Below are 21,217 nucleotides of genomic sequence, written 5' to 3' on the forward strand. Positions count from 1 at the left end.
GCTGTATGTCACGGTGCTGCTGTCAGCGCTGTATGTCACGGTGCTGCTGTCAGCGCTGTATGTCACGGTGCTGCTGTCAGCGCTGTATGTCACGGTGCTGCTGTCAGCGCTGTATGTCACGGTGCTGCTGTCAGCGCTGTATGTCACGGTGCTGCTGTCAGCGCTGTATGTCACGGTGCTGCTGTCAGCGCTGTATGTCACGGTGCTGCTGTCAGTGCTCTGTATTACGGTGCTGCTGTCAGATGCCTCTATCACGGTGCATGTGTCATTCCGGTATGTCACGCTGCTGGTGATCATCTCCTGCACCCTCTTCTTTGCCTACCCTGGTCCCTGACCTTCCCTCTCCTCCATTGCCTTCATTAGCTCCATAGTCCTGAATTGTTAGAACAATTTCCCAAATAAAATAAAAATGCTTGTAGTTATCGATCCCAAATTCACCTCATACATGTATTATGTCATTGTCCAGATGGTGGGACTACGTTTTACCCCCTAATAATTACCACGTGGCCGCAAATTCGACATGAAGGTTTGCAAAGTTCGCCTCCCATTGAAGTCAATGGGGCCCGCGGCGAACGTTCGGTTTCGCGAACGTTTGGGTCCGTTCGCATTTCGCGTTCGCGAAACGTCCCGTCGGAAGTTCGTCCATCACTACTCTGGGCTATGTACCTCCTCACCCCCGCCATACCTAGGAAAGGAGGTAAAAGTGTTAATTGCTTATACTTGGTGACTTAAATTGCTTGTAATTTTATAGCAAACTCATGCCTTCCCATTAGCCGTATTTCTCAATAGGCACAGCGGGTGGTGCTTAATTGGTACAGGAGGCATGTATGGAAACTGGCAGGACAGAGATCTGAAAACTAACATTGCTGACTGATTGTTCTTTTAAAGGTACAGGCTCTAGAGATGTCATCCCCATCCTTACTAGAGGCGGGGTGTACACCGTTGCGCTGCAGCAATGTGTGCATTAGTGCCTTGCGGTGCCATTCACTCATAAAGTATAACTAAAGCCTACACTTTTTCTTTTTTTTTTCTTTTCGGATAGAGTGGATGGGGATTAGAACACCTGTCAGGTTTTTATTGTTGTCTGTGTCCCCCTCAATATTAGACATCACCAATGTGCTGTACATAGTCTGTGCATACAGCAGAGCTATGGGAGGACCCAGCAGGCTCCGACCACTACAAGCTGCTGGCAGAAAACGACAGGAGGGGCGGATACAAGACCAGTATCCTGTACATTTAGAGAGAGCAGCAGTGACCGGTCTTTAGTACAGAAAGCTCCTACACAATGTTCCACACTGAATTACTACACAAATCTGGATGAAAGTAACAAATTATGGGTCACCTATACACTTACTTTTTCCAGATCAGTGCCCCTTACTTAGTGTTGAAATAAGGATCAGGATGACAGACTTGATTTTTGTACCTTATAAAGAGTTGGCAGTAGCAGCTCCCTTTTTATATATACATATATAATATATACAATATATATATATATATATATATATATATATATATATATATATATATATATACACAGTATATAATGTGTGTGTGTATATATATATATATATAGATAGATAGATAGATAGATAGATAGATAGATAGATAGATAGATAGATAGATAGATAGATAGATAGATAGATAGATAGATAGATAGATTTATATATTTAGACGCCTGTAATAAATATGTAATGTGTGTTTCCCATTTGCTATGTTTGTTTGCTCTGCATTTTATTTCTTGTTACTGCCCTTGTTATTTTCACACATTTGAGCACTGTGTTTATCATTCCTGTACTGCTATCCAATGGGTTAAGAATTCTTTTTTTTTTTTTTTTCTGCTTGCAAGATTTCAGTAATCGGTGTCAAAGCAAATGACTTTATTTTGCATCCTGCCTGCACAAACATATATACATAAATTGCGATTTTAATTAGCACAGCTAATTACTTGTGACTATCAGGCCGGCTCATAGATCAGCCGTCAAGGGCGTGAGAGGCGGACGGAATTCGTGGTGACATCAGTTAGACAGCTTTTGCTGGCGAGTAAATCGTTTATCAAGCTTACTGTACAGATGGTGAACCGAGGGGCTTAGATGCAAAAATAATTTTCTTTTGTCTGTTATAACATTAATAAGATCCCTAAATCTCATGTACTGTTCAAAATGAATTGCTGTTTCCTCCCCAGCTACATTTACATAAATATAGATCCTACATTTTTTGCATAGGCGCTTATAATTGAATTGAAATACATTGAGTGTGTTTGTATATATACGTGGTATACGTAGTTGCCAGCTGTCCTTGGCTTCCAGGGACACTCTTCAATTTTTGATTATTTTTTTCTTTTGAAAAATTATATCTATAGCTTTTAAAATTGGTCAGAGATTTAATAAAATATTTTTTTTTTTGGCGCTAACTAAATGCAGTTTTGATAAACAGATAGATAGATAGATAGATAGATAGATAGATAGATAGATAGATAGATAGATAGTAGATAGGTAGATCATACATTGCTAAAAACATGTTTGCAATAATAGTAATAATAATAAATGTAACTTTTCTTTAAAAAAAAAAATAGATAGATGATAGAGTACATCATTAGTCAAAGAAAACATTTAAAATTATTAAATACATAATAATAATAATAATTATTATTATTAATAATAACAATAAGAATAAGAATATTAATAATAATAATATTTTTTCTGTAAATAAATTCAGTTTTTAGATAGATAGATAGATGATAGACTACATCATTAGTCAAAGAAAACGGTTAACATTATTACATAAATAATAATTATTATTTATAATAATAATAATAATAATAATAATATTTTTTTCTGTAAATAAATTCAGTTTTTAGATAGATAGATAGAATACATCATTAGTCAAAGAAAATATTTAAAATTATTAAATAGATTATTATTTTATTACTAATATTATTATTATTATTATTATTATTATTATTATTATTATTATTAATAATAATAATAATAATAATAATAATAATAATAATAATAATTGCTATTTATCTGTAAATAAATTAAATTTTAGATAGATAGAATACATCATTAGTCAAAGAAAACATTTTAAATATTAAATACATTATTATAATAATAATAATAATTGCTATTTTTCTGTAAATAAATTAAGTTTTTAGATAGATAGATAGATAGATACATACATACATACCAGTAGATAGCTAGGTATAGAAATATAGAATACATCACTGGCTAAAGATTTTTGGCATAAAATAAACCACAATTATTATTATTATTATTATTATTAGTTGTAGCTGTAGTAGTATTAATAATAATACATGTTTTTTTTTTAATTCATAAATAAATAGAATACATTATTAGTCAAAGAAACACTTTCCTCATAATGAAACATAATGACTTCAGTGTTTTGCTCAGTTTGTGTATTTTTGTTACTATAGCAAAGTTTAATTGCTCATTTGCTCTACGCTAACAGATATGCAGCTGCACAAATGCACAAACCACCATATGTACTGTATTATCTATTTGTTATTTGTGTGTTTGCTTTTTTTTTTATAGTAATGTTTTGCAGTTGTTTCCTGTTTTTAGGACAAGCTGCTGAAAAACATATCATATGTACATTTCAGACCCATGGTTGCGATGTAAACATTAATTTGGTAAAAGTCTATTTATGTGTGTATTTATATCATAGCTGTGTAATGATCACATGGCACGTATGCCTGGTAATCTCTTTAAAGTGGAAGGTGATCTAAAGCCTTGACGTATTTTGTTTACTGGAAAGTCTTAAAGAGCAACTCCGGGCACTGGATTAAAGTCAGTCATCGATGTTCGGATTCAGTATAAGAAAGTATAATTGTGCTCAAGTCACAAACTCCTGACTGTGATTCTCAAAGTGCAGCCTTCGGTAGGACTGAAGAACTACTGGTGTAGAGTTGGAGGTCAGCTACTAGCAGGGATAGAATAGATGGCTAAGCATGCATAGGAGGAGGGGAGGAGAGTGCTGTGGGAATAGGACACTGGGCAACACAGTAGCTTAGTGGTTAGCACTTGAGTCCTCAGTTTGAGTCCTGATCAGGACACAAAAATCATGTTGGTAGGTTCATTGGATCCTCTCAAAGACTGACCCTAGTAAACTAACCCTAGTATGATTTTATATGGGCGCACACAAGATGTCGCCTTGCCATTAAAAAAAGTGTCTCTTTTATTAAAATGTGTCATAGGAAGCAATATTTTGCCTGCATACATGCTTTACATTTGGTAGATTGTATCATTTGCAAACAAAATTTGGTGGCTCAACTGAACCGTACATAGTGTGCTTTTTCCTTAAAATGGAACTTTAGATAGAAAATTAAGTCCTGCTAGATGACTTCAGACTGGTCTCTTTTGCAGGTATAGCTATGTACAACATTAAATATAAGTGCCTATACTGTTAAAAAAAACAAGTAATACACTGTATCTCCCTGCTCCGCACATGCTCAGTTGCTCTCCATTTTTAGGCATTTTTAGGCACTGCTTAATTTGTAGAGGCTGATCCGCGGAGTTCCACACAAAAGTGGAAGCTCCGCTTATCTGCCTCCTCCCCCCCTCCGGTGCTACATTTGGCACATTTCAGGGAGAAAAGGGGAGCAGGTATCTGTCTTTGACAGGTACCTGTCCCCACTTCCGGGAGACCTTGCCACAGACCTTGCTGCAGGAAGTTCAGCCCCCCTTCTCCTTTCCCCTTCGCCGGCCCATTCAGAAAGTGCATGAGCAGGAGGGAACCAGCTGAAAGGCTTCACTGCCGGTTTCCCTTACAAGGAAGGGCAGCAGCGGCACCTGAGAGCTAATTAAAAATCCCTGAACAGGTAAGTGCCCTAATATTAAAAGTCAGCAGCTACAGTATATTTGGAAGGAGGGGCTGGAACTCCGCTTTAAAGTTCCAGCCCCCCCTGGGTTAAGACGGGTATATTCCCAGAATGCTAACTGTCAGATTTGCTTGTGCTTTCAACCATATTGTCCAACCATCAAATGGCTGGTGTCATAAGTGATCGCATGTGCAGCATCATGGCAGTTGAAAGTTGAAAAACTGAGGCTAAGATGGCAGCTTACTTGGCTGAAAAGAACGGGGGGGGGGGGGGTTTAGTTCCACTTTGAAGCAGAATTAAGCCCTCCTATCCTTTGCAGCCAAGGAAGCTGTGTAATCAGCTATGACACCAACCATTTGATGGTTTGACAGTTTGGTTGAGGACATAATCAAATGTGGCATTCCAGGAATGTAACACTTTTTTTAAATCAATGGCTTTAGTTCCACTTTATGATTTACTGCTGTTCAGGGGCTCAGGGCTTCAGAAAAATGGTGGCCTCCAGGAAGAAGAAGCAGGAACAATGCTGGAGGCAATTTACAGCACAAACAAATTTTGGTAGCATAATTATCAATGTGTAATGTATGTTCCTTGCTAAAGAAACATTATTTTTTTTATCAAGCTGTTATGGGTGAAGTTCTGCTTCAAGGAAGGTAGCCTACAACTGCATGTGCACGTGAATGTGTGACCACATATGTAGACATTTATTTTAATGCTTTTCTGTCATTGAGAAAGTAAAGTAACTCCTTAGTTATTGAGTCGTTTAGTAAGAAAAGTCAATTACCAAGAAAAGTTTGTATAGAGGTGGGTCTAGTAAGCACCATCTATCCTTGTGATATCATCAAGGTGATAGCACAACATCTGGATCTTTTACATTCTATAAGACTATATGGATGGGGGTAGTATTCCCCAAACACCGGAAGCAAGACAACTTCAAACATTAGTGTGACGTGATAAACTACAGCAAGTCTTGGATGAAAACCAGAATTCCTTCTCTTAGATCCATCTGTAGGCTTAATTTGCACTTCTTAATACTGCAGATTGCTGTAGAATCTTTTTTAAATCAACATTTGCCAAAATCCCTACTTTGCATGTTACAGAAGACATGGCATTTCTATGAATCAATAACAATTATTATGCCAATTATAATATTTTGGTTTTAGGCCACTTGTGAGTTCTGTGACTTTTTGAAAATGACTGGACAGATTTTAGTATTGTCTGCAATGTTGTTTGTGAATAGTCCATTAAAACATAAAATAACAAAATCAGCTTTGCTGCAATGTAAATCTTCACTCCAGAGATTTCCCCCACAGTACCTTTTTATGCCACTAGATGTCCTCATTCAGATTGCCAGCATCCTTCAAACCACTTACCATGTCCTGGACCTGCCCCGCCTGTGATTGGACTGAACCTCTGCTTCCTCTGGATCCTTTGTGCTGCTAGACCAGTCCCTGCAACCTCTTCTCCCCTCTCTTCTCTGGTGGTCTAAGGTCCTCTGACATCATCAAGACTGGTGCAGGACACATAGCCCTCCACTAGACCCTAGGATGCCAAAGAACAGTCCACTACCAAGGCATAGGAGAGCAGAGGATCAAATAAGTTAAAATTCTTTTAACATCCCCCAGATAGAAATGAGCAGTTAAATTGATTGTAAAGTCTCGTGTTTTTTTGTTTTAAATAACAAACATGTTACTTACCTGCTCTGTGCAGTGGTTTTACGCATTGCAGCCCAGATCCTCCTCTTCTTGGGTCCCTCTTCGCTGCTCCTGGCCCCTCTTTCTTGTTGAGTGCCCCAAGAGCAAGCAGCTTGCTATGAGAGCACCCAAGCCAAGCTTCAGCTCTGCATGTCTATTCAGACAAGGAGCTGCCATTCGGCCCTGCCTCCTTTCTCTCCTGATTGGATAACTGACTTTTATTGACAGCAGCAGGAGCCAATGGCACTGCTGCTGTGTCTCAACCAATCAGGAGGGAGAGTCCCGGAACAACTGAGGGACTTGTGGACATCGCTGAATTGAGATGGGGCTCAGGTAAGTATTAGGGAGGGTTGGGGTGGCTGCTACACACAGAAGGATTTTTATCTCAATGCATAGAATGCATTAAGATAAAAAAAACCTTCTGCCTTTACAACTCCTTTATTTTTTTCCCCCTAAAATAATAAACATGTTTTACTTACCTGCTCTGTGCGATGGTATTGCACAGAGTGACCCCAAACCTTCTCTTTTGAGGTCACCCACGGGAGCTCTCAGCTACTCCTCTTCTGCTATGGGGGCACACAAATGGGGGTGTGCTCCTGAGCCCTGCTGTGTGCATCTATAGACATACATAGTGTGCCTCTGCCCCTCTTCACAGAGTTTGATTGACAGCAGCATCAGCCAATGGCTCCCGCTGCTGCCTCTGTGCGCTGCATTGATATAGGACTCAGCTAAGTATATAAGGAGGTGGGGGGCTGCAATACAACTACTGGGATATTTATTTTACCTTAATGCAGGAAATGCATTCAGGTAAAAAAATGTCTTGCCTTTAGAACCACTTCACATCAAGGAGCAGGTGCAACTCCCACTGCAAGGAAGAACTATCAATTCCCAACGTTTCACTTTAAGTTCAGTCATAAATAAAATGTACCCAAAGATCAGGCTTTTCTAGATAAATTTGTGAGGTTTGTGCTTAGTGGATCGGTTTTTAGCCATTAATGCCAGAATTTTTTAATCTGCTGTTTCTTTTATTTTGAAAATGATAGTTTAGCCAGTTTAGTGACCATTTTTTTTATATACGCATTTTGATAAATTAGCTATGATAATTAACATATATGCAAATATTTATAAAGTACTCCATAACAATTATAGGTTCTGAGACAGTTCTAAGGTTGCATTGTCCCTAAATGGGTTCTCGCAATTGCAATACAACAGAGAAATGTACAAAACTAACTGTTGCTTTAGTCGCAAAATAGACCCAAAGATTTCTGCAAACATATTTAGACATTAAATGCACATGGGATCTGGTAATTGCAGTTGCATTAATAAACGTTCCTCAAGGTTTTCTGTTCTATACAGGCTCTTCCTCCCCACCATAAGCATTGGCAGTGCCAGCGGGAAACACTATAGACATTAGTACATTGCTTGATCCAATAGGGGTAGTCAGCTAATGTCTAGAAGTACAACTACATGCTTTAATAATTACAGTTTTCTTTGATGTATCTAACACATGGGCTGGCAAAATGTACAAAAATCTTATCTAGTGCCTGGACAAGGTTCTTTAGCACCCAAGGTGAAAAGACCAAGGTGTGCCCTCCATGAGCTATGAACTTCTTCAGCAGCATAGGTTGCAAGTTTTGCCATTTTTGTACCCTGCTTAACCACCTAAGAGAGCCACCTCTCCTACCTACCCTTTGGTCTGTCTCTGATGCCACCAATCACTGCTTTTGTCCTAAGGTTTATGTGACACACACTGTCATAGGCTTGATTGACAGTTCAGATTATTTCAGTGGCTAGTATTAATGACATTCAACTGGACACATTCTGTAATGTTAAAGACATTTCTTAGCTTATCAAAGCCACTTTGTCATTTCTAATGAGTGTCAGGAAGATACTCCAGCATTTATAGCCACACAGGTAGCACAGACACCTTAACTAAGCCTTTCTCAACCAGGGTCCTTTGCAACACTAGGGTTCTTCCAAAGGTTTCTAGGGGTTCCTAGAGCAATGAGCAATTTATACCTCTCAGATATATAACCACTAACACCAATGATCCTTTAACTATTTGTATGGAAGACATTCCTCTCACAGGCCTCCAGTGTTAGAGGCATTCTTCTCCCTGACCATCACACCATTAGTTGTGGATATAGTAATTATTGACAAGGGTTCATTGAGATCTGAAATTTATTTTAAGGGTTCCTCCATGTTAAAAAAGGTTGAAAAAGGCTGCCTTACCCAATCAACAAAGTACAAAGGCATAATAACATTTGCCTTTCCATGGTGATTGGATCAACGTGTTGATGCCACCTATGTGGATGTCAGGTTCTTATGGTAGTGAGCCCTTGTAGAAGGCCAATTCGGGGGTACCCCGGGCTGTGAAGTCTAAGCCCCAGCCTGCTTCTTCACCAAGGCCCCTTATGGTAGAGATGGACTTGCAGCAGACTGGAACCAGGTTTACGGCCCCCCGGTATACCCAGCTGAAGATACAGAGACCACTTGTGTGTGCAGAGTACAGATGGCAGGAGAGAGAAGAGGGTCCAGGAAAAAAATTGAGGTCAGGACACGCGGCAGACAGGCAAAAACAGTAGACGAAGTCGGGGTCAGTCACAGAAGTCAGACACAGAATACAAGTGATACGTGGGAGGGCAGAAACACAGAGAAACTAGGAAGTTGCTCAGGCAATTCGAGCTGTACTGAGCATATCTATATAAAGAGAATCAGATTGGGAAATGGGGAAGGCAGTGATAGAAGGAAAAGGCATATAAATCCTCAGTAGATCATGCGACACCCATAGGTGAACACAGAAGCCAGCAGCATGTGGAGAGGTGCAGCATGGTGCTGTGGCAGTAATTACACAGACTCTGGTTGTAAGGAACAAAACTTTTATTTATGCAGCATACAGTCATTTACAACACTTGACTGGGAACACTCATGGCAAGTAACAGCAGTGTGTAGCAGAGCAGGTTTCAGATGTGCCAACAGAACCTTTATTGAGGGGCAAAATAGGGCCTGACCGGTCTGGACCCAAATGGGGAGGTCTCCAGGTTCAAAAGCATAATAGCAATTACTTTTCCATGATGATTGGATCAAAGCGTTGGTGCTACCTGTGTGGATGTCAGGTTCCTATGGTAGTGAGCCCTTGTAGAAAACCAACTCCGGGGTGTGGAGTCTCCAAGTAGGATGGCATGTCCCTATCTTTTCCCTACTCATCTGGAAACTTTCCCTGATGTGAAATGCGTGCCAAGCTATGGAGTCATTGCCTTAAATAGTCTCTGCCTGACCAAAGATGGCTGCTAGAGACACATGGGATGGCAACATCCAATTGCAATCTCCTCCTGTCCTGATAGGCATCCAATCACAGCGCCTGTGATTTCAGCTAATCAATGGGTAACCGACCCAAGCACCTGATTGGCAGAGAGGTGGTTCAGTGTTAGGAAAGCGAATGTTCATTCGCTTTTCTAACAGCTGGATGAACTGCGAGCACCAAGCATGGTGCTCGCTGTTTACCTTTTTTGACACCTGTTAGAGCCTAGGGCTCTAATCAGGTGCTTCAAACCTCCTCACCCACCCCCCGCTGTAATTCAGGTTCCTGGTGCCCGAAAAGGGCACTTGAATAGGGGGTGGCAGCGGTGGCCATGTATAGATGCATGCACTGAATGCATCTATCTATTGGTGATAGAGGGGGTGTCCAGAGAGAGGGGGTGGCGCCCATGCACCCTTATGGACACACTGACCACAGGTCCAGCAAACCCACTGCAGCAAGGAGGTAAGAATTTCACAAGCATGAAACTGCAAGCTAAACCGTGACTTTAGACATTAATGCTGGAGTATTTCTTGACACTCATTAGAACCAAAGAAGTGACTTCGATAAGCTCTGAAATGTCTTCGACATTACAGAACAAGTCCAATTCCTTGTGATTAACTACTACTAGATAAACCATGACCTGGATAGCAGGGAACCTTCAAAGGCAGTCGTGGCTGTTTTGTTTGATATCCTTGTGTCAAGAGATCGCTTATGGTAAGCATCAAGAATTGAACTGAAGGCCACAATGGCGTGAAAAAAAAAAAAAGCAGAAAGAAATGTAATTACATTTAATGGAGAACACACAGAAAAGATGTTGCAGGTGGAAAATTTAATAAAGGTGAACTTGAGCTTTAAGGTTTCTGTGTATAAATCATATATCACACTGAAATCCTCTGCTGCAGAAAGCCTGTTCCGGCAGCTTGCTGTGTAGCCTCTGCTTTCTCTGTATTTCAGAGGTGATGTCAAGGTGAAAGCAGACTAGCAGAATGCTTGGATATCATTGATATTCTGACTCAGAGGCTACAAATGAATCGGTGGCAGATGGAGTCTGTGTCGAGGAAGAAAAATGGCAGCTTTGGAGCATCATCAGTGTGTTTGCTAGCAGCTCCGCTCACAGGCTGTGACCTTCCAGCATTCTAGAGATCTCCTGTGCTTTAATAAATCGTCCTTCCTTTCTATCACCTAAAAGTAGAGAAATGGCAGTGCCATAATTCAATACAAATTGAGTTGTTTCATTACAAAGCAGCATAAACATGTTTTACAGCCACCATTTTAAGAGTGATCTTTTACCGTGGCTGGGATTTGTAAAAATACCTAGCAGAGCCTCTTAATAGGCATTTTCTTATAAAAAGAAATATTAGTCGGAATAAATGAGTTATATACACATAATATACAGGTTCAATCAAGTGACTTTTTTTTTTCTGTCATGGAAACATTTCGGCTATTTATGATAACATGATTTTTTTTTTTCTTACTGTAAAATCGTGGTGGGCTTTAATTTTTCCCTAGAAGAAATGTCTGATGGGATTATGGGTGTAATTATAAGTACAGTGAGGGAAAAAGTATTTGATCCCCTGCTGATTTCATACATTTGCCCACTGACAAAGAAATGATCAGTCTTTAGTTTTTATGGTAGGTTTATTTTAACAGTAAGAGACAGAATAACAACAAAAATATCCAGAAAAACACATTTCAGAAAAGTTATGAATTGATATGCATTTTAATGAGTTTAATAAGTATTTGATCCCCTATCAATCAGATTTCTGGCTCCCAGGTATCTCCTATACAGGTAACGAGCTGAGATTAGGAGCACTCCCTTTTAAGAGAGTGCTCCTGATCTCAGCTTGTTACCTGTATAAAAGACACCTGTCTATAGAAGCAATCAATCAATATGATTACAATCTCTTCACCATGGCTAAACCCAAAGAACTGCCCAAGGATGTCAGGGACAAGATTGTAGACCTACACAAGGCTGGAATGAGCTACAAGTCCATTGCCAAGAAGCTTGGTGAGAGGGTGACAACAGTTGGTGCGATTATTTGCAAATGGAAGAAACACAAAATGGAAGAAGCACAAAATAACTCTCAATCTCCCTCGGTTTGGCGCTCTTTGCAAGACCTCAGTTTCAATGATCATGAGAACGGTGAGGAATCAGCCCAGAACTACACAGGGGAATCTTGTCAATGATCTTAAGGCAGCTGGGACCATAGTCACCAAGAAAACAACTGGTAACACACTACGCCGTGAAGGACTAAAATCCTGCAGCTCCCGCAAGGTCCCTCTGCTCAAGAAAGCACATGTACAGGCCCGTCTGAAGTTTGTTAATGAACATGGAGGATAGGAGAACTGGGTGAAAGTGTTGTGGTCGGATGAGACCAAAATCGAGCTCTTTGGCATCGCATCAACTCAACTCACCATGTTTGGTGTTCTATGACCCCAAGAACACCATTCCCACCATCAAACATGGAGGTGGAAACATAATGCTTTGGGGGTGTTTTTTTACTAAGGGGACAGGACAACTTCAACGCATCAAAGGGACGATGGACGGGGCCATGTACCATCAAATCTTGGGTGAGAACCTCCTTCCCTCAGCCAGGGCATTGAAAATGGGTTGTGGATGGGTATTCCAGCCTGACATTGACTCAAAACACGCAGCCAAAGCAAGAAAGGAGTGGCTCAAGAAGACGCACATTAAGGTCCTGGAGTGGCCTAGCCAGGCTCCAGACCTAAATCCCATAGAAAATATGTGGAGGGAGCTGACGGTTAAAGTTACCAAACATCAGCCTCAAAACCTAATGACTGGAGAGGATCTGCAAAGAGGAGTGGGACAAAATCCCTCCTGAGATGTGTGCAAACCTGGTGGCCAACTACAAGACACGTCTGACCTCTGTGATTGCCAACAAGGGTTTTGCCACCAAGTACTAAGTCATGTTTTATGAAGGGGTCAAATTATTATTTCACTTATTAATATGCAAATCAATTTATAACCTTTTTGAAATGCGGTTTTTAATGATTTTTTGTTGTTGTTATTCTGTCTCTCACTGTTAAAATAAACCTACCTTTAAAATGATAGACTGATCATTTGTCAGTGGGCAAATGTAGAAAATCCAGTAGGGGATCAAATACTTTTTTCCCTTACTGTCAACTTTTTCGGTGAAACTCTAAAAGACCATCTTTTGGTGAGACAGCCCCTCTTTTGGACACAGAATTCCCCCCTCTCCTAACAAAGTCAGTCATTTGAAGCCTAAGTTTTGGTATTTTCTTTAAACTCAGCATAAGGGACAGTACTTACATTTAATGAGAAGAGTTCCTTGTGCTGGTGTCAGCTTTCATAGTTGAAATCCGATGTCACTGGAAGATTATGGCTGTGGGGGGTATGGGGGGGGGGGGGGACTTTGAATTCTAACTAGCACTCTCAGCACCACTACAAGGGACACTTCTCATGTAAGTACCATCCCTTGCACTGATTTAAAAAAATGTTACCTAAACCTAGGCAAATGTAAACCCTAACTGAAGTGCATTTGTTTCCTAAAGCACCATGTATCTTGAGACTCATTAGCAGTGACGGACACTCATAAGTGGCACAGGGGTGTCGCCCCCCTAATCTCCATGCAGGGCACCAGATGCATGGATTTCTATGGGTTTTTTATTTTGAAGGACATGATTAGAGCCTGGGGCTCTAATTGGCTTCAAAAAGGGTGGGCTCAGGGCGCAGCATGGCATGTATGGCATTTCTCAGAGCTGGTTTCCAGACGGTGACAACAGTAGAACATACCTACATAATGTATGGTAAAATAGTCACTTGAGGTCTACATTAGAGGTCAGAGTGACAAAGCAGGAGAACAGTTAGGCAACAGGGACAAAGTGTTGTCACCCTAAAAACAGGTAAAGGTAAGAACCTTTATGGCAGGATCATCAGGTATTTGTTTAACAAAAGCTGCAGATTTATAAATATTGAAAATGACTTTTGAAATTACATGAACATAGTAAAACGTATATATGAGGTTTTAGTAAATGGATTTACATATGCTAAGTATGACTTGCAAAATAATGCTCCTTGCTTGAGCAGGATGTTTTAAAAGGAAGGTGTGCAATGGACAGAGGGTAGAGTGGCCATATCCAACTGAGAAGCATTTGAGCGTTCACATGAGATAAGTGCATAATTACTCATTTCATGAATATTCATTAAATGCAACCTCAAATCCAGCCTCCCTCCCCCCAAATCATGATTTTTTTTTTCTACATCCCATGTGCCTTCCAAGTATTCAAGGTCTGCAAGCATGCACACAAGGAAATGTGCTGACAGGAAGAGGAGGACACAGGGGTATCTGAGAGAAGGCATCCCCAAAACTCTTTTAGCTCTGCCAACCTCTTCTAAGGCTCCTTTATTACCTATGCAGTTCCTTCTGCTTCACTTCTTTTCACCTCTGTTATGCTCAGCAGAATTTTTTTTTACAGGCAGTGATATTTGCAATGTTCTTCACATATCTAGAAAAAATGTGTTCAGTAGGGGTGTTTAAGAAAATATATACAGTGGAACCTTGGATTACGAGCATAATCCGTTCCAGGAGAATGCTTGTAAACCAAAGCACTCGCATGGAGGGTTTCCCCATAGAAGTCAATGGAAACGAAGATAATTTGTTCCGCATTGACTTCTATTACATGCAATACCGCATGTGGCCACAGGTGGGTGGGGGCACTGGAGAGCCTTGGAAATACTCTGGGACAGCTCGGCTGAACTCGGAAAACCTCAGAAAGGCTCGGAAACTCTCAGGAAGGGAGTATTTTTGAATGTCTCAGAACGGCTCCAAACTGTTCCGAGTGTCCCCGCACCTCTGGCCAAATGTGGTACTGCACCGCCCATTAGCTTGAATTCTGCTCATTTGTGAGACAACATTCCCAAACCGAGTCAGAATAAAAAAAAAAACAGTTGCTCATCTTTCAAAGCGCTCGTTAACCACGTTACTCCTAAACCAAAGTTCCATTGTAAAAGTAATCAATTGACATACAATGAAATAAGCATTACTACAAATCATGTGCTGTTTTGTTTGTTACTATTATTTCTCATGGGCCCAACGCTGTATCCTGGCCTAGGCCAACAAGGCCCAGGTCTAGTGCAGCACTTTGTAGGGGGACAGCACAGACAGAGTCCCCGCTGGCTTGCGTTACACTGTTAGTGTAGCGCCAGTCTTATGGGGAGGACTGGGCTGAGAGGCAAATTAGTCTAGCGCCCCCATAAAGCGACCTCATTGCTTCCGGTATGTGGGTGGCTGGCATTCCGCAGCTGTGGGGGGTAGGGGCTCTTAATTTTTTCTGTTCTCTCATCCTGGACCACAAACCTTCCTCACTGTGCTATATGTTTTCTGCTGCACCATGCCAACACCATGCACCATGTTTATTTCTTCTTAGTCCTCTCCATAAAATTATCAGAAATTTGTGCTTAAAGTAGAACTATAGGCAACACATTTTTATCCATTTTGGATAGAGGTTATATCCATTTTTCTTTTTATTCCTTTTTATCCAGGTTTTATCCATTTTTATCCATTTTGGATAGAGGTTAAAAACCCTGTCAGTTTATTTTTTACCATCCCTGTCCCATTGCAGAGATTTCCCTTCACTTTCTGCCCCATAGCCAAGCAGGAAGTCAGAGGAAATCTATGTAATTTAAGGGAATCCACTGCCCCCCCCCCCCCCCCCCGAACTAGTGTCCCCACTCAAAAATTTGAGGGTGGGTCTTAAACAGCAAGGGGTGTAGCCATAACAGGAAGGGGTGGGTCATATTTAAATTAGGGGGTGCACGAGTTTAGTCAGGCTTAGGCTCGGTTCACACAGGGGGCGACGCGAGGCGACACGACTTGCCGCGCCACGACCTGCCGCGACCTCAGCGGCGACTTGCAAATGACTGTATAGAAGTCAATGCAAGTCGCCCGAGGTCGCCCAAAAGTAGTACAGGAACCTTTTTTCTAAGTCAGAGCGACTCGAATCGCTCCTCTTAGAACGGTTCCGTAGTACAGAACGGGGGCGACTTGTCAGGTCGCGGCACGGCAAGTCGTGTCGCCTCGCGTCGCCCCCTGTGTGAACGGAGCCTTAGGGCAGCACAAAACCTAAATACACCACTGCATGGGCCACTAATGGTTAGCTAGCAGCTAAAACTCTTGTAAGTTTGGAGAGAGGTGGGAAGGGTTCCTCACAGTAATATAGGCATTATTTCTTTTAACAAAGTAGAGACAGGGCATATCCTTTTAATGTATATGTTGCTATGGGGTTGATTTACTAATGGCAAATAGGCTATGCAGTTGCACTCTGCAGCTGCAGTTGCTCCAGAGCTTGGGAAATTAGGCAAATCTTCACTTTTAAAAGAACACCCAATCACATACAAGGAGAATAAAAAAAAAAGAATTTTTGCTTGCAATTCATGTGATTGGATGATGGAAGGCAGCAGAGCTTCCTTTCATTTACTGAGCTCTGGTACAACTGCACTTACCAAATGCACAGTCATTCTGTGTCAGTCATTTGATTCTATGTCAGGGACATAGAATCAAAACAAATCCGTTCCTTTATCCACAGCATCCCTCCATTCCTGCGCCTTCCGCTGTCTGCAGGCACCCAGGGTGCTGGTTCAGAAAGCCTCTCCGTTCATCGTCAAAAGGTATAGATAAAAGCCGCACCCCAGTATCTGTCATTTTGAAAGCTTAATTTGGTGGTCAACAGTACTACTGTACCCATAGAGTCCCACCCGTGGACCACTCCTTAACACCTATTTGTCCTTAACATCTATTTGTTCGTTCTGCTGTTTCAGGGAGAAGAAAGAAAGATTGTTTCCCCTGTACAGAGCCCTGTGTTGTTTGTCAACACAGTGCTCTGGGCTGTGATTGGACCCAGCTGATCAGCAGGTCTTGGCCATGAATCATTGGCCAGGACCTGCTGATGAAATTCTGCTGTTGTGTCTAATCACAGCGGGAGTCGGCGGGGATGGGAGGGGAGGTGCATTGAACTCGGAAGAAGGCAGGATTTAAAGCGAAGTTCCCACAAAAAAAAAAGAAAAGTCAGCAGTTACAAATAAAAGCACAAATACTGCAGCTGCTGACTTTTAATAATTGGACACTTACCTGTCCCAGGGTCCAATGATGTGGGGGATCAAAGCCCCGCTTGTCTCCCCCTTCGCTGGGCGGCGCCAGCATTTTAACCGTGGGCGCAGGCTGTGGCTTCACATCCGGGCACCCACTCTGCATGCGCGAGCCGCATCACACGCCGTGACTGGCCGCGCAATCATCTGGGACCTGTCACGTGCCCCAGATGATCACCAGGGGCAGAGCTGATCTCCCTTAATGCGCCGAGGGAAGTGACGTCAGGAGCCCAGGCGCCGCAGGAGGCAGATTAAGAGGGACCCCCTAGCAACAAGCATTAAAGAAGTGAGTAAAAAAAAAAAACTATTTACTCCAAATGTTTTTTTATTTATTTTTTCATGCACATTAATGATTTTGACTTTTTTTGGGTGGAAGATATTTTAAAGGATGCCACAACTGAAAAAAGGATGAGAAACAATGCTCTGCTCCTTTATTAGGTCTACCGCGCTGTCTGGTAGTTTGATGGTGCCGCCGCCTAAATGAACAATTGTGCCCCCTGATGAACTGTAGGTGGGCAACGTATAATTATCCTTTGTCTCTTGATACCTTTAGCCTAAAAGCAGTTGATACATAAAGCCATAAGATGCAATCAGTTTCAGTGTAATTATTAACAGTTTAATTAATGTATTACATCAGTATTTCGTTCTCAGGTTTCTTTCAAAGCATGGGATGTTCCCCATGAATAGATGTGAGTGTTAGAAGCAACGTGTTATTGTAAGGGGGGATGCATATATTTTAGGTTTAAAGTCCCTTTCAGTAAATTGAACCTAGGAGTTCTTGTTGACGAACAGGCCCTGCAACCAGAAAACAGTACAGCCATTAGCAGGGCACTGAAATTGGCTTGACTTTATTCTGAGACTCCCGAGGGACACAGACGAAGAATATGTTTTGCTTCAATATGGCTGAGGTTGTGTTCACTGATAGTGTGTATTCTAACAAAGCGTCTTGGACATATGGATTTTCAAGCTCGAACATATGGACTTTGAGGGGATGAACAGGCTACTTTTGTTGCAGCAGCAAACCTGTAATGACCTAGTTCCTGTGCTTGGATTTATTGTGGGCCATTTGCAGATGGAATGCATTTGTTTTAGAGAAATGCCACAATTGGTTTGCATGTCGTGTCTAACTGCTGTATATTATTCTTGCAGCGCAGTGAACAATACAGAGGGAAAAAACGCTGGGATGGAGTGATCTGCAGTCTTATTCGGTGCCGCTTTGTAAAATGTGGAAGTGTTGTTCTTAACAGATTGCTAACGCTTTGTGAAAATCGGAATGCATAAGCACAGGGACCTGTGAGCCTATTGTATTCTTGCATGGCCATAGAACAGTGATGGCGATTGGGTTAAGGTCAGGGTTAAGTTTGGGTTCTATTGGTTTAAGGTCAGAACTCTGTGCAGGCAAGTTAAGTTCCTCCACCCCAAACTCGCTCATCCGTGTCTTTATGGACCTTGCTTTGTGCACAGGCAGGTGCAGGCGTCCTGATACTTTTTGCTTTTTTTGTCTGAATCTGGAGCCTTTTTTTCAAAAATTTATAGCAGACTAGTCCTGACCTTAACCCAATAGAACACCTTTGGGATGAATTAGAGCGGAGACTGTGAGCCAGGCCTTCTCATCCTGACCTCACAAATGAATGGTCAAACATTCCCATAGACACACTCTTAAACCTTGTGGGCAGCCTTCCCAGAAGAATTGAAGCTCTTATAGCTGCAAAAGGTGGGCCAACTCATTATTGAACCCTACAGACTAAGACTGGGATGCCATTAAAGCTCATGCACCTGTAAGGGCAGGCATCCCACTACTTTTGATAATATACTGTATGTGTTAATATATTGTAATACTTTTTTTAAAACCTGGCACGAGTTGCCAAGGACTAGTTTGCACTTTTCTATTTCAAAATTAATTTATTTTTAATTGGGTTTACGCGTTTCCAGAGCGAGATCATGCCTATTTTATTAGGAAATCTGCATCATTAATGCATTTATCCTGGACTTCAGCAATATTCACTCTGTTATCTGTCCAACACTGCAAAGTTTTCTTTTTCTTTATAATTTCCCCTGCCAGTAAATGTGCCCCTTCACTTCTAAATCAATGACTCCCGCATTGCAGTTGAAGGCCAGTCTCTTTTATGGATGGGCTGTAAATGAATGGAATCAGTGACATGTGTCCATTGGGTGCACTGGATGGCTTGGTGGATCGGCAGGCCACACAATGAGTATCCCGCCAGTTTAGGTAAGTATGTGGTATTTGTGGGGAGCTCAGTTTGGGGGAACCGAAGGATAAAAGTGCAGTTATGCTTAAAAATGCATGTAAATATCTATGTATTGGGATTTATTTTCAATTCCATTTACATCTATGGCACATGATTTTTTGTCAAAATGCTGTAAAATAGTTGTTTACAAGGATTAAAACATATTCAATGATAGAAGAAAATGCAGATGTGAATGGTGCACTTGACTATAATGCCACAGTTCTTATGCTTTATGTTAAGGTGTGAACAGGATCTAAAGCCCCGTACACACGATCCGAAATCCCGCCAACAAAAGTCTGATGTGAGCTTTTGGTCAGAACTTCTGACCGTGTGTATGCTCCATCGGACTTTTGCTGGCAGAATTCCTGCCAGCAAAAGAGTGAGAGCATGTTCTCTATTTTTCTGATGGAAAAAGTTCAGATTGGAAATTCCGATTGTCTGTAGCAATTCCGAAGCGCAAAATTCCTACGCATGCTCGGAAACACTGAACTTCATTTTCTTGGCTCGTCGTAGTGTTGTACGTCACCGCGTTCTTGACGGTTGAAAATTCAGAGAACTTTTGTGTGACCGTGTGTATGCAAGCCAAGCTTGAGCGGAATTCCATCGGAAAAACCATCCAAAATTTTTCCGTCGAAAACTCTGATTGTGTGTACGGGCATAAGGCACATATTCACACACAATTCAGTAACAGTTCATCCTGGCATTTTTATTGGATCTGCATTATAGGGTCCTTTAGATTTAAAGGGGAGCTCTAAGTTGGATAATGATCTCCTATGAGTGAGAATTTGGTATGAAAATCCAGTTATGTGTGTACGTAGTCCGACTCAAATACCATTATACCCATAAGACTGCTTGCTTCACTCTGGTTGGCCTCCTTGTAATTACCTAGCTACTGTTTGCAGTTTGGAATTGTCGAGAATAAACCCTGCCTGCCCATGCTTAAACCATTACTTCTCTCTACATTTAGGCTTGGTTCACACCTATGGCTGTGGAAATCGCAGGGAAACCTTGGAATTTCCCTGCGGGCCGTGTTTTGAAAAAGGTGCATGCACCTTTTTTTGCAGGAAACGCAGGCACGGCAACCCATGGAAATGAATAGGCTGCTGTGCCCACACAAAAACGTCCCGCAATAAACGCATAGATGTGAACCTAGGATTAGAGATCGTTATGCTATTGCAGGAAAAGCTATGGGTTTGTGAAAGAGCCAGTGATTACAAACAGTATTAATGAGGCATTTCTAGGTTATGACCAGTGGTGGCTGGTGCTCAATTTTTTGAAAAGATGGGTTCGTGAAAGAGCCAGTGCTTGCAAACAGCATAAATAAGGCCTAGAAAGGTTATGACCAGTAGTGGCTGGTGCTCAATTTTTTGGGGGAGTGGGGGGTTGGCGACAAACAAGCCTCAAGGTCGCTACCCCCGCACTCCCCCAAAAAATTGAGCACCAGCCACTACTGGTCATAACCTTTCTAGACCTCATTTATGCTGTTTGCAAGCAATAGAATAACGAATGACTGATTGGTTGATCGTCCTGCACTACTTACCCCATAGTCCACCCTTTTTGAAGCCAATTAGAGCCTTAGGCTCTGATCACGTGCTTCTAAAAAACAAAAAACCCATAGAAATCCATGCATGGAGATTAGCGCCCCTTATGCTCGACCCGCCACTGGATATGACAATAACAGACTTACACATCTTGTAAATTGCCAATGGCACATATGAATATAGTAAAACCCAGCAAGTTTAGGCTGTGGAATGGGAGGTTATCCTCAGAATGTGTCCTTGTGACCCTTTACTGATGGATGTGGATGGAGCCAGAGGTGGGAGCACTATATGCTGGGCTGGTGATCTTATCAGCTGTATTTGCATTTTTTTCTGTGTGGATAATGAAGTGCATTTACCAGCTGTTGCCCACAGCAGGATGAGGGCTTTTGAGAAGGCCTGTGTCCTTCTAATCAGCATTTTCACACCATCTTTTGTAATTTTGTTTCCTTTTTATTCTTTATAAATTGTTACT

General features: G+C 41.5%; 1 protein-coding gene and 1 long non-coding RNA gene across 21 annotated transcripts in view; one reads left to right on the top strand and one right to left on the bottom strand.

Moving 5' to 3' along the window:
* The window catches only part of BAZ2B (bromodomain adjacent to zinc finger domain 2B), a 459,321-nt gene that overhangs the window by 137,049 nt on the left and 301,055 nt on the right, over positions 1-21,217 (top strand). The gene's annotated exons all lie outside the window — the stretch shown is intronic.
* The window catches only part of LOC143925399 (uncharacterized), a 12,987-nt gene continuing 2,409 nt past the window's right edge, over positions 10,640-21,217 (bottom strand). Inside the window, exon 2 of the long non-coding RNA XR_013261964.1 lies at positions 10,640-11,011. This is a non-coding gene — a long non-coding RNA (uncharacterized LOC143925399). The remainder of the gene's footprint in view (positions 11,012-21,217) is intronic.

This window comes from Lithobates pipiens, unplaced genomic scaffold (genome assembly GCF_037356315.1).
Source record: "Lithobates pipiens isolate NorthernLeopardFrog02 unplaced genomic scaffold, aLitPip1_a1.2 Scaffold_22, whole genome shotgun sequence".
Taxonomy (NCBI): domain Eukaryota; kingdom Metazoa; phylum Chordata; class Amphibia; order Anura; family Ranidae; genus Lithobates; species Lithobates pipiens.